At 37.2% G+C, this 9,151-nt stretch overlaps 1 pseudogene; it reads left to right on the forward strand.

The window, feature by feature from the left end:
* The first annotated feature begins 1,274 nt into the window (after nucleotides 1-1,274).
* Nucleotides 1,275-8,406, forward strand: LOC104662509 (annotated as a pseudogene).
* The last annotated feature ends 745 nt before the right edge of the window (nucleotides 8,407-9,151 follow it).

Here is a 9,151-nt window from a genome sequence, read left to right on the forward strand (position 1 = left end):
TTTGTGGAAAATGGGGTATGAAGGGCAGGTTCTGCCGTAGTTAGTAATGTAACTGCACTTGAAAGTAAGCCTCTTGCCCCAGGGACCATTGCCTAGTTAGCAGAACTAGTGGCACTTACCTGAGCCTTAGAACTGGGAAAGGGAAAAATAATAAATGTGTATACAGATCACAAGTATGCTTATCTAATCCTACATGCCCATGCTGCAATATGGAAAGAAAAGGGAGATCCTAATTTCTGGGGGAACCACCATTAAATATCACAAGGAAACCATGGAGTTATTGCATGCAGTGCAAAAACCCAAGAAGATGGCAGTCTTACACTGCCAAAACCATCAAATTGGGAGAAAGAGAGAAAGAAACAGAGAGACAAAGAGAAGAAGATGGAGAGACAGAAAGTCAGAAGGAAAGAGAGGAAGAGACAAAGAGGGAGTCAGAAAGAAAGAGAGAGACAGACGAAGAGGGAGTCAAAGAAAGAGAGAAAGAGAAGCAGTAAAGAAAAAACAGTGTACCCTATTCCTTTAAAAGCCAGGGTAAATTTCTGTCTACCCAGCCAAAGCATATTCTTCTTATGTGGAACTTCAACCAATATCTACCTCTCAGATAGTTTACAAGAAATTATGAAATTTATCCTTACTCAACAATACCAAATAGATTCTTTGGCAGCAGTAACTCTCCAAAACCGCTGAGATCTAGACATCCTCACTGCTGAGAAAGGAGGACACTGCGCCTTCTTAGGGGAAGAGTGTTGTTTTTACACTAACCAGTCAGGGATGGTATGAGATGCCACCTGGCATTTACAGGAAAAGGCTTCTGAAATCAGCCAATGCCTTTCAAACTCTTATACCAAACTCTGGAGATGGGCAACATGGCTTCTCTCCTTTCTAGATCCTGTGGCAGCCGTCTTACTGTTTCTCACCTTTGGACCCTGTATTTTAATCTTCTTGTCAAATTTGTTTCCTCTGGAATCAAGGCAATCAAGCTACAGATGGTCTTAAAATGGAATTCAAATGGGTTCAAATAACAACTTCTACAGAGGACTCCTGGACCAACCCACTGGCCCTTCCACTGGCCTAAAGAGTTCCCCTCTGGAGGACACTACAACTGCAGGGCTCCTTCTTTGCCCCTATCCAGCAGGAATTAGCTAGAGTGCTGCTCATTGGCCAAATTCCCAACAGCAGTTGTGTCTGTTTAGAGCGGGGATTGAGAGGTGACAACATGCTAGCAGCCCTTGCTCACTGTTGGCACCTCCTCGTTCTCAGCATCCACTCTGGCCATGCTTGGAGTCCTTCAGCCCTCTGCTACACTGTGGGGGCCCCTTTCTGGGGTTGGCCGAGACCAGAGCCGGCCTCTCTGCTGGCCAGGAGGTGTGGAGGGAGAGGCCCAGCAGGAGCTGGGGCTGCGTGTGGCGCTCACGGGTCAAAGTGGATTCCTGGTGGGCGTGGGCTCAGTGAGTCCCGCACTCAGCACAGATGGCCAGTGCCTGCTGGGCTTGATCAGGGGACGAGCTCCTCTGGGCTGAAGGAGTGCCCAGGCTAGGTACCAGAAAGTCCCATGGTGAGTGCCATTGAGAGGTGAAGCCAGCTGGTCTTCTGGGTCGGGTGGGGACTTGGAGAACTTTTGTGTCTAGCTAAAAGATTGTAAATGCACTAATCAGCACTCTGTGTCTAGCTAAAGGTTTGTAAATGCACCAATCAGCGTTCTGTCAAAACGCACCAATCAGCTATCTGTAAAACAGACCAATCAGCTCTTTGTAAAGTGGACCAATCAGCAGGATGTGGGTGGGGCCAGATAAGGGAATAAAAGCAGGCCACCCAAGCCAGCAGCCACAACCCATTCGGGTCCCCTTCCACACTGTGGAAGCTTTGTTCTTTTGCTCTTTCCAATAAATCTTGCTGTTGGTCACTCTTCGGGTCCATGCTGCCTTTATGAGCTATAACACTCAACATGAAGGTCTGCAGCTTCACTCCTGGCAGAGATCACGAACCCACCAGGAGGGATGAACAACTCTGGATGTGCCACCTTTATGTACTGTAACACTCACTGTGAAGGTCTGAGGCTTCATTCCTGAGGCCAGCAAGACCATGAACCCACTGGAAGGAATGAAAAACTCCAGACACGCCACCTATAAGAGCTGTAACACTCACCGCGAAGGTCTGCAGCTTCACTCTTGAAGTCAGCGAGCCCACGAACCCACCGGAAGGAAGAAACTCTGGACACGTCCGAACATCAGAAGGAACAAACTGCTGACACACCATCTTTAAGAAGTGTAACACTCACCACGAGGGTTTGTAGCTTCATTCTTGAAGTCAGCGAAACCAAGAACCCATCAATTCCGGACACACTGGCATAAACACAGACGTATAGATCAATTGGACAGATCAGGGAACCCAGAAATAAACCCAGGAATAAACAGGCAATTTATCTTCAAACAGGGTGCTAAAAACACACAAGGGGAAAACATATTCTCCTCACTAAATGATGATGGGAAGCTTTAATATCCTAATACAAAAATGAAATTGTATCCTTATATTACACCATATAAAAAATCAAGTCCAAATGGTTTAAATAATGAAACATAAAACTGGAAACAATAAAACTCTGGGAGAAAATACAGAGAAAAATTGTATAAATTGGACTGAACAATAATTTCTTGGATATGATACCAAAACTATGGATAACAAAAGAAAAAGCAGACTAGTGGGACTACAGGAAAGTAAAAAGCTTTTGCACAGAAAACAATCAACAAAAACGAAAAGGCAACCTAAGGAATGGGAGAAAATGTTTACAAATTATAAATCTGATAAAGGATTAATCTCGAAAATATATAACAGATTCCTATAATTCAATTGCCCCCCAAAAAAACCCAGTTAAAAAATGGACAATATATATAAATACACATTTTTCCAAAAAAGACATGCAAATGGCCAACAGGTATATGAAATGATGCTCAATAGCACTAATCATTAAATAAATGAAAAGCAAAACCACAATGAGATATCACTTTATACCTTTTAGAATGGCTAATATTGAAAAGACAAGAAATAAGTGTCAGTGAGTATGTGGAAAAGGGAAGTCTTGTATTGATTGTGGGAATGTAAACTGGTGAAGCCTTCATGTAAAATAATATGGAAACTGCTCAAAAATTAAAACAGAACTACCATTTGATTCAGCAGTTTTACTTATGGGTATATATTCCAAGGAATTGAAATCAAGACCTTGAAGAGACATCTGCACTCCCTTATTTAGCACAAAATTATTCATAATAGCCAAGATATGCAAACAGCCTAAATGCCTAAATATCCACTGACAGATTAAAGAAAATGGAAGGGGGGTCTGTGTATACATATGCAATGTAGCATGTGGCCTTTAAAAGAGGAAATTCTATTTGTGACAATGTTACCAAAACACCAGGGGTTCAGTCCAGTTGCTGCTGCTTTCCATACAAAAAGCCAATCACTGAGACAAGAATTAATGCCAAGGAAGAAGACTTTAATCAAGTTCTGTAGCCCAGTAGATGGGAGTTCAGTCTCAAATCCATTTCCCTGTTTGACTATAACCAGGGGTTTATACAACCGGGGAAGGAATGTAACAATGTGTAAGAAAACACGAACTAGGGAGGGGCAAGGAAGCAATCATGATAAATGAGGAGTCTAGCATCTCATTTTCTGAATCTGGTGATCTGGTGAGTTTCAGTTCTTTCATACTTTTTTTTTTTTTTTTTTTTTTTTTTTTTTTTTTGAGGGTCTGAAGGTCATTTACTGAGGAAGGAACTCAGATAAAACAAATGTAACCCTCAAGCTGTAAGACCACAAGGGTCAATTTCTTTGTTTGTCCAAAAAAACTATCTCTGGGACTATTGAGTCAGTTTCAACAACATGGATAGACCTAAAAGATATTATGTTATGTGAAATAAACCAGACATTGAAAGACAAATATTGCATGATCTTACTAAAATGGTCAAATACATAGAACAATGAATAGAATGGTAGTTAGTTGACAGGTGCAGGGAAAGGGCAAATGGTAAAGTGTGAGTCAAAGGGTATACAAAGTTTGTTATGCAAGAAAAATAAGTTCTGGGGATCTGTTGTAACTCATGGGGCCTATAATTCATAATATTGTACAGTATAGTTAAAAATTTGCTAAATGAACACATCTAATGTGAACTGCTGCTAAAATAGAAAAACAAAACAAAGCAAGAAAACAAAGGGGATAGAAGGAAAGTTTTGGAAGTGATGGGTAAGCTTATGGCATTCTGATGATGATTTCATTCTATTCTTTGCTTATTTGAGAATGACTACTTTTGATACCTTATATCTAAATCACACACACACACACACACACACACACACATATATATAATGTAATCATCTAGTATTTACCCTCTTGTGACTGGTTAAGCAATTTTTAATTATTAAGCAAGACCTCAGTTTACATGTCTGTAGTCTGCTTTTCTAGCTAATAAAACAATCATCTATAATATTTATATTTGATATATTTTTCTTTAAATGCACTTAAAATTCATCCATTTTTTAAATCAGAATCAGTCACTGTAAAAGTGTACAATATCTCAAAATGTGAAATTGCAGACATAAAAGGCAAATGAACCTTTAATCACTTCATTTAAAAGATTAGGAGAAAGAACATTGCAAGCCTGTTGTGTGAATTTCTTGTACTCTTTACAGAGATTTTCGGCCAAATAATCATTAAATGCTCTGTTAAACTGCTCTAGTTTACAGCACATATTCCTAGTTTTTTTTTGGAGCTCTACATCTGCAGACATGCACTGAGAATACCCACACTGCCACTGTAAAACCAAGTTGCCAAATAAATTGGTCCCTAACCAATAAAGCACCTAAGGGAATTTAAGCCTTAAAGCTTTACTCAGTCATGTGCAGAATAAAGATCATAAAAAGGCCCCAAAGCTTTAATATGTGGCTTTGAAAATAATCTTCTTAGTTATGTGCTTTGTGCAAGCATTCCTGTTAGCATTTCCCTATTTATAATATTTTTCTTTTGCACACTTTCACGTTAAAATACGTAGGAGCAAGATCATCCAAAGAACTTTGCAGCCATTAAATTTAAATTTTTACTTCTTTAGCAAATTTAATACTACATTCTACTTAAGGAAATACATACACAGCCTCATGACTATCATTTTAGGCAGATATGTTTGCATAGGTAACAGCAAAATATTTTTGGCAGATAAAGTCAAAAGTTATGAGCACAATGCATGAAACAGAATAATACTGCCTCATTTCGAAAAAATGAATTATCTCTTTTAACTTTACATGTAAAACATGTTTCTGTCATTTTCTCTTGGTGATTTTGTTTTATTGGCTGCTCAAATAAAATCAGCTAGAAGAATTTAGATTTCTAAAGTAAAAACTGCCAGTATGATAACTCTTCATTATATTAACCCAGTGGAATGTTCAAGTTACCTTTATCTGTGTGTAAGTGACACACATTATCATTTAATTTTTACTAGTCTATAAAGATGTCAGTAGTTAGTTACTACTACTCTCATTTCATGGGTGCAAGGTTGATCCTGATGCTTGAATTCTCTAAAGTAAAATTGTATTACATCAGGTCTATATATGATGTGCAGGCTTGTGAGTTAGAGAAAAGTCATAAATTTGTCCCTAACTATTAAACCACTATACATAATCAGTATCAGTATTAGGATTGGAAAGAGAAATTCCTTTGAAATTCCAGCAGGAAGTGATGAAATACAAACTAATAGCTTCTTCCAAACCACAAGAAGACCAGAAAGAGCAAGGTCAAGGAAAATAACCTCTAGCTTTTAGGTTTGGCATGTACAGCCTTACATACTACAGAAAATTACTGCCAATGGTTAGAGCTACTGTCGAGGGTTTCGTGCAGAAACATCGACAGTTTCTTTATACACGAATACACTAAACTTTCTTTAATATACAAACACTACACAGTATCCTCTCTCTGTGCTTTGCTGGGGAAGAAGAAAAATGACTTTTTTCTTCAACTGTCCAACCTTGTGCAAGATGCCCTCAATAGTAGAATCTAAGCAAAATTTGTCTGCCAAAAGATTCTGGGAAATGTGATTCCAAGTCTTCCTGTGACTACATAACAGAGAGTGTAAAAATATGTTGCACTCATTATGTGTTGCCAACAGACAATCAGGAAAGCCTTCCCAGAAAACATATATCAAATTCCTGTCACACTGCTGGACACAGCAAAATGTAAAATATAATGATGTAGTGGTTGAAAGTCCGGGCTCTAGATATGAATCTGCCACTTTCCACTTGTATGATCTTGGGCAAGTGTTGTAATTTGTCTACGCTTAATTTCCTCCTACAAAACGTGAATATTACTATCTACCACATTGTGTTGCTGGGACATTTATGTGCATTTAGACAGTGACTGAACACTTAGTAAAATATCTAAACATGTTAGAAACATTACTATTGCTTTTGTTTATTATCATCATTACTATTAACATGATTTTTTTTTTTTTCTAAGCAGAAAAATTTGTGCTCCTTTTCCAGTAATGCCATGTTTTTTTCACTATGGTTTATATCTTCAATACTGAGAATAATTTTTCTGCTGTGATTAGTCCTTCTCCTCATGTTTTTTGCCAACGTTTGCAGCTCATCTCTGCTACTTTCTCCAGCTAGCACATAACTGTTCTTTTCCACTTCACCACCAAAATCTAAGGTTAGTGTTGGGATACCATCATTTTTTTTTTTCATCATCTATTTACTTTAAACTTCCTATACAGTCTCAAAGAATATTCTCCTATTGAAATTCTACCCCTTCTTCCTCAATTCTTTTTGACTTTTTAATTTTTAAATTTCAAACTCTTTCTAATAGTTTATGTCACTTAATTTGTGTAATCTTTTTTTTTTTTTGAACACCAATGATTTTCAGAGAACAAGATACTGAAGATATACAATAAAACACTATTTCCTTACCTTTAAGTAGTTTAAAGTCTAGTGAGGAGACGACTGTGTAAACAATTTTAATATATAAAGAACATAAGCAAATTGAGGGGAAGGTAAAATAAAGGAAGGACTAAATTTAGATAGAATGTTAAGTTCTGGTTTCTCTTATGCTATAATTTCAAGGATGAGTTATATTAATATATCCATAGGTTTCAAATGAAGGGAAGGTGGTGATCCATGTTCTCTTTGGGCACTGTAACTTCTGGCCCACTTTTCTTCCTCCTGAGTGTGAATTTACCTAACATCAGTTCTTGCCACTGTTACTTACTTTCTCTTCTACATCTCAGGATTTATTAACACTTTGCTGATATTACAAGTGTGGATAACAAATCTGGACATGAACCTCTCACTGTTATTGAATATCTTCCTAGTGAATTTACTAATTCTGCTCATGTGTCAAAGGAATTACTTAAAGAAAAAATATACAAACGTTGGTTGTCTGCTCATGTTATTGTTTTAATTTACATGTGTTTTAAACAAAGTCTATTTTGATCAAAGCTCTTACAGTTTCTCAAGTGTCTCACAGACCAGGTGTTAGTCTTTATTTGTATCTGTACTCATCTGTTCTTTTCCTCTCCATATGTTCTTTACCAGCATTTAGACCATTGTGCTATTGGTAATGGTTAGCATGTGCTCAGTAAATGCATGTTGAATTGAAGTCTAACATAATAACATGGCCTTTCTATGAAAGACATAAGAATTAACATAAGGAAACCAACACTCTATCTTATATTAGGCCATAACAAATATTATTGCAATAATTTGAGCAATTAAAATACCCATGATTAATATTTGAATATCTCAGGAGAAAGTTGTATATACATCATTTTGGGCTCTAAATGAAATTGTTCTGCATATTCTCAGCAATCAGACTGTCGACATTCCAGCAAATGTCGACATTACTCTGAAGGGACGCAGTTATCGTGAAGGCCCCAGAGGAACCTTGTGGAAGGACTTCAATCACATCAATGTAGAACTCAGTCTTCTTGGAAAGAAAACAAAAGAGGCTCCGGGGTTGACAAATGGTGGGGTAATGGAAAGGAACTGGCTACCATTCGGATTATTTGTAGTCATGTACAGAACATGATCAAGGGTGTTACACTGGGCTTCCGTTACAAGATGAGATCTGTATATGCTCACTTCCCCATCAACATCGTTATACAGGAGGTTGAGTCTCTTGTTGAATGAAATCCGAAATTTCTTGGGTGAAAATACATTCGCAGGGCTTGGATGAGACCAGGTGTTGCTTGTTCAGTATCTCAAGCCCAGAAAGATGAATTAATCCTTGAAGGAAATTACATTGAGCTTGTTTCAATTTCAGCGACTTTGATTCAGTAAGTCACAACAGTTAAAAACAAGGATATCAGGAAATTTTTGGATGGTATCTATGTCTCTGGAAAAGGAACTGGTCAGCAGGCTGATAAATAAGATCTAAGAGTTATCCAGTTACAGAAAAAAGATGTCAGATGATGCCCAAGACTTATTTGTGATATTTAAATGATTCAGTAAAGGACCTGTTGATTTGGAGCATCTTCTTAAAAAAAAAAAAAAAAGAAAGAAAGAAATCGTTTAAGTTTCCTTAAGTGCTCCCATTCTTCCCTACACATTAGAAAATATGTCTTCATAAGACAATGTTCTCCTTTTTAGGGTCATAGATTTAAGTACCTTTTCATATGCCTGTTTGTTTTTATGATGCCTGGCTTATTACTCTTTAAATAATAATCTGTAGTTTTAAATAATTTCATTTTGAAACAATTTCAAACTTACAAATGTGTTGCAAAGATAGTACAAAATAGCTTCATATACCTTTTATTCATATTCCCTAAATATTACCATTCAACATTTGTTTTTCCAATTTACTATATATTTTTATTTATATCAAAGTCTATGCCTATAGCTGTACCAGTCTACCTATACATACATACACACAGTTTTTTTTTCTGAGAGCTTTGAGAGAAAGTTGAAGGCATGTCGCCTGTTTACCCCTCAATATATAGATGCTTCTCAAGTTATAATGAAGTTACATCCCAATAAAACAATCGTAATTTGAAAATTTATAAATTAAAAAAGCATTTAATACATTTAATCCACCTGACATCATAGCTTAGCCTACCCTGCCTTAAACATGCTCAGTACACTTACATTAGCCTAAAGTTGGGCAAAATCATGTAAC

The sequence above is a fragment of the Rhinopithecus roxellana genome, chromosome 11 (genome assembly GCF_007565055.1).
Source record: "Rhinopithecus roxellana isolate Shanxi Qingling chromosome 11, ASM756505v1, whole genome shotgun sequence".
NCBI classification, from domain to species: Eukaryota; Metazoa; Chordata; class Mammalia; order Primates; family Cercopithecidae; genus Rhinopithecus; species Rhinopithecus roxellana.